The sequence below is a fragment of the Rhagoletis zephyria genome, unplaced genomic scaffold, assembly GCF_001687245.7.
Source record: "Rhagoletis zephyria isolate East Lansing unplaced genomic scaffold, Rhagoletis_zephyria_1.1 Rzeph_scaffold_00116, whole genome shotgun sequence".
NCBI classification, from domain to species: domain Eukaryota; kingdom Metazoa; phylum Arthropoda; class Insecta; order Diptera; family Tephritidae; genus Rhagoletis; species Rhagoletis zephyria.
Window position 1 is genome coordinate 41351 of NW_016157200.1, and position 5153 is coordinate 46503.

General features: G+C 31.1%; 1 long non-coding RNA gene across 1 annotated transcript; it reads left to right on the forward strand.

Annotated features, from left to right (window-relative positions):
• The first annotated feature begins 2341 nt into the window (after positions 1–2341).
• On the forward strand, positions 2342–2866 carry LOC108378479 (uncharacterized). The gene is made up of 3 exons (XR_001849414.1): positions 2342–2410; positions 2480–2528; positions 2700–2866. It is a non-coding gene; the product is annotated as an uncharacterized LOC108378479 (long non-coding RNA).
• Positions 2867–5153: the final 2287 nt, after the last annotated feature.

Here is a 5153-nt window from a genome sequence, read left to right on the forward strand (position 1 = left end):
ATAAAAATAAATTAATACTTATTAATTATAACAAAATAAAGAACATTTTGAAAATCATAAAGTCCCCTTTACAGTCTATTATCGGACTCCGCTGGTATGCTAGGAACAATATTTTTAAACAATTTAATTATTTTATTTGCAATTTTACATCAACGATTTTAAAATGCCGGAAAACTTAAATAAATGTGGGAATATTTCAAATTTCTTTTGCGAGTTAGAGAAGGTCGACAACTCTCCCCAGACTCAAAAATTAAGATAAGTATAATAAGAGTCTATTTCGTGATATGTAAGTTTAATCAAAACCACTTGAAGGATTGAGCAATTTCGTGTCCAAAAAATAAGAACTGTACGACAGTTAAAGAGGAAATAGTTAATACGTTGCCCGGATAAGAAAATGTTTACTGTGGCATCGATTGTGTAGTTTCTGAATATCCACAGGACCAAGTAAGATTCGCCACAGAATTTTTAAACTCTCTAATACCTTTTAATTTTTCTTGATTGAGTAGCCATTTGTAATGAAATGTGTCAGCTAGAGAAGTGAAAGGATTGAAAGTCATAATTTTTTAACTGAGATGAGTAACCTTTTGAAATTTTCCGAAAAAGTTAAAGAAAATTCAGCTTAAAAGGTGGTACCAAGGCATATCAAATAGGTATTAGAGCAAAAACTCCATTAATGTGTATTTCGTATTTTTCTTGTCTTACCTAAAGTGCGACTTTCTTTTTTAGTAAATTTTGTTTGGTTCTCGAAGCATTCATCCATCATATGCAAGGCCCAGTGCTGAAGAGTTACGTGAACGTTCCAAACGTTGCTTTTCAATTGCTTGTTTTGTATGGGAAAAGGTTTCACATGAAAAAAATTTTGAAAATTTATATTTTTTTTTTGCGAGAAGAAATTAAAAATATTTAACATTTTAGAGACCGAATAATTTGAAAAAAAAAAAAAATCAAATCGGCTGCTCTACTTATACTACCTGTTCAATGTGCCTTGGGTTAGTACAAAAAACTGCAAATAAGTACATTTGACTGTACTTCGAAGTACGAAGTTCAACGGCTCAAAAAGAAGTACTGTACTTCCGAAAGAAGTATAGTTGGTCACATCAGTTATGACACTCTTGCCGCAAATCTGCGATATGTAGTTCTTATGCATTTATTTTGTATTCTGCTACCTGTGACAGCTTTTGGTTGTTGTAGTCATAGTCATAGATATCTATTCGTTGTGGATACAATCATTGTTACTCCAGCCAATCAATTTTCTATGCAACAAACACCCTCTCCTACATACTCATCTGTCATTTTTTGTTGGCTTAAATAACTGCAAAATTGGTTTTTGTAATTGAAGAAAGACTGAAAATTTCCAGCAATGAATAAAATGCCTTTCATTTATTTTGATATATGTGGCTAAATTACGACTATGTTGCTCTCATATCTCACTCCTGTTTAACCGATATCATACGAGTACATAGTTTTCAAATCTGAGGGCGTATGAAATTCTTAGGCACTTTAAAACTGTTTTATTGATTTACATTGGCTACATTCAGTCATGTGGTAGAATGGTAACAGGCGTAACCGAATCGGACCTAATCCAAAATTTGTTTAAAATTAGTTTCTTTATTTATTGATTTTTTTTTTATTTTATGCCAAACAACAGAAAATAAGAGTTAAACGAACACGGTAAATTTTTAAATCGTAATATGTACATAAGTTTATAGATATATATGTATATATATCCAGTTGTGTTTGAAGGTAATCCACATTCATTTTATTATTGTTGATACTTACTTTTTTATTTCAACCCTTTGGGAAATGTTCAATGTGTCAACGCTATGTCACATGTGTGTAAGCTAATTTATTGAACTCCTGCTTTTCCAGCCACAAAGGGTGCGAAAGTTCAGCTTTATGATATTATTTACGCCAATTAGTTCTATTTTAGGAATATTGATATACCCGAGTGCACTTGTGCACATGGCTACATTAACTTTGTTCACATAACGGTTGTTTGTAACAGCCAAAACGAATCGAGATACATATGGACAAATGTTTACACAAATGATCAGAATGAAAAGAGCAGTCGATTAAGCCATGTCGTCGCCTGGGTAAAAGATATATAATTTCCCAGCCAGCAAGAAAACGTACATTTTACGAACATTATGTTTTACGAGGGATTCTCGTATCGCCAAATAGTTAGAGAAAAGCTCGTAAACGAAAAAACAAAAAAAAATATAATATAAAGAGGCTTGTAGTAATTTGTCAGCACAAGACAAAATTTTAGTTTTTTTGACAATTTTTCTTCAATCACAATATTTTATAAGTAGTTTGTTAAATATTCAAAATTATTAAATATGTGATTTATTGGCAGACTGATGCAAACGCCAAGGACGATCTACCACTTTCTTTTATAATTAAACTTCTTGTAAGTAGCTACTACATATTTAATTCAAAAATAAAAATTAATTTAACGAGTTTTGCAATTCTTTCACAGGCTGCGCGGAGTAACACTAAAGGATTTAAACGTTTAATTCCCCTATCTCGTAAGTTTATAGTTATTTATTTTTTTAATTTGCTAGTTTATTAGGTCTTTGCAGTTATTGAACTTAATGTTTTATTGATAATATGGCTTCTCAATTAAAAAGGCGTGCGAAATCCGAAGCCTTATCCGTACGAGCGTCAATAAATGATTCATTAAAAAAAAATTATTACAGATGAGGTAGCAAAACTTTTCTCGTGGAAGGGAACTGGTACCAAAAGCAGCGCTATTGGTTTGGCAACGACTGCGGCAATAAGAAGTACGGATCATAATATTATTTATTACCACTTTTTACTTAATTAAATTTTCCGGTTTCCAATGGAGTTTAATCTTTCACTTTATTTTCTTAGGTGCTTTTCGTCAAAAATTTAACTCCCACGAAGAAGTTTTTATTTCCGTTTCAAAGAAGCACTTCCAATATGCACACGACCGGCAAAAAAAATTGGCAGCCTATCGGCAAAAAAGATAAAAAATAAATTCAGCAACTTTATAATATATATTAAACCCCTCTTATTTAATTGTTAATTTGTTAATAGATAGTTTGTTAATATTTATTTATCTGAAAATATCTTCACATATACAGTGCCGGGAAAAAATATTGGCACAGAGAATTTTTCGCCATGAATGCAAAGTTTTTTATTCTGATTTCTTCTCTAATTGTTTTTTATAAAAATATAGTTAGTATGAAGTTCTACTTTCAAATCAGATTTTTTAGAAAAATTTTAAGTATGCAGTTTTATAGCCCATTTAATTTTAGTATAATAAAGTGCACGCTTGAATAGCTAGAGAACCTCTTTGTTTTTTGACAATTTCTTATACGCAGTTTCTTCCATACAAAAAAAAAATGTCGCACATAATTTGCATGGAAGAAACTGCGTGAAAAAATTGCCAAAAATCAACGCGGTTTTCTGGCAACTTCAAGCTTGCACTATGTTATACTAAAATATAATGGGATTTAAAACTGCATACTTAGAATTTTTCTCAAAAATCTGATTTGAAAGTAGATCTTCATACTAACTGTATTTAAAAAAAATAATGTGCGAAAAGAAATTCAAGTAAAAAACTTTGCATACATTGCGAAAAATTCTCTGTGCCAATACTTTGATCCGGCACTATAAATATTTATTAATTATAATTCCATTCAATAAAAGAACTACAATAATTTGAATTAATTAATTGCCTTTATTTTTAGCATTCAAAAACAGTAGATAAAGCAGTGTAGAAAAACGCTTTTTTAACGTAAATTAATCGTTTACGAGACTCGTTTACAATTAAAAAACGGACGTAAAAATATTCGCATACGAATGCTTTTTCGATCCGTTTACGACTGTTCGTAGGCGATGCACAATTTAAAGCGAAAAAGTGCTCGAAAAAGAGTCGTAAACGGCTATCATAAACGATTTTTAATCCGGTTTTTCTTCGAGAAAATATCCAATTACGAGCTTGTTTACGATGATTTTGCTGGCTGGGTTACTCCAAGTTAATAGTTACAACAATACCCTAACAATAAATAAGACTTCTATAGACTTTTAGGCATTGGGCATAGCACTGTCCACTTTATAACTACAAAGGTATACCCCGGTAACCGCTTAATCGATTTGTACCTAACTAGGTTCAATTATATCATTAAGTCTAACTCAGCTTACTAACGGAAATGGTTGAAATCGGATAAACATCCCTACTTATCATGCAAAAGTAGTTCAGGGAAAGTTGAAACGACGACATTTGATACCTAATATAAAGTTCGATTTCGACCGAACTTGTAATTCTTTACTTGTTTAAAATAATTTTTATTTTATGGCGAGAATACTAGATATTTATTTATTATTTTTAAATTAAATTGGCTGGGTTAATTTTAGGCATAGAAAATCATTTTTAATTTATTACAAGAACTTTAAGATAGTTTACAACAGAAAAACACCTGTGTATGTGGCCTTCCAAATTTCATAAAATGAATTGACTTTTACCCCTTTCACTTGCTTTAGCTAGGAATATGCCATATGAATATTTATTTACTTATGATGTATATATCTGTATTTACCTATGTACTTGTACATGCACATAGGTACTCACTAGTTTATGCTTTTACTTTAACGAAATATGTAGATTTTATATTTTATGTGGCAGAGACTCATTCAATGTCATCCGTAATTTGTCATAGCAATGACATAAATGCATGAACTCAAAGTATCTATACTCTGCGAGTAGAAAGCTCGACAAGCATCTGCAAAAGGTTTCTTACTTTACATTTGTATGTATGTATATAAATATGCAATACATACGTCCTCGACGGCATTTTGTCGAACGAAACGATACCAGTAAATACAAGTACATACATACTCCATACTTTTCGACCGATGCCAAGTAATTTTGGTATCGATACTTTTGAACCGAGTACTGATTAGGTATCGGAAGGAAGTACTTGTATCGAGACCCGATTCAGTGACACTTATTATTCCCGGACTTTTATTTTGTAATCTAATTATTATTGTGAATATCTAAACATTTTTGGCAGTTTAGTTGCCAATAAAAAAAGTCCTACAAATAAAGACCTATTATCATCTCATTAACATATCGCTAGCTTGAAGTTAAACGTTACTAAGTCCACTTTTTGTGAAAACCCATATTT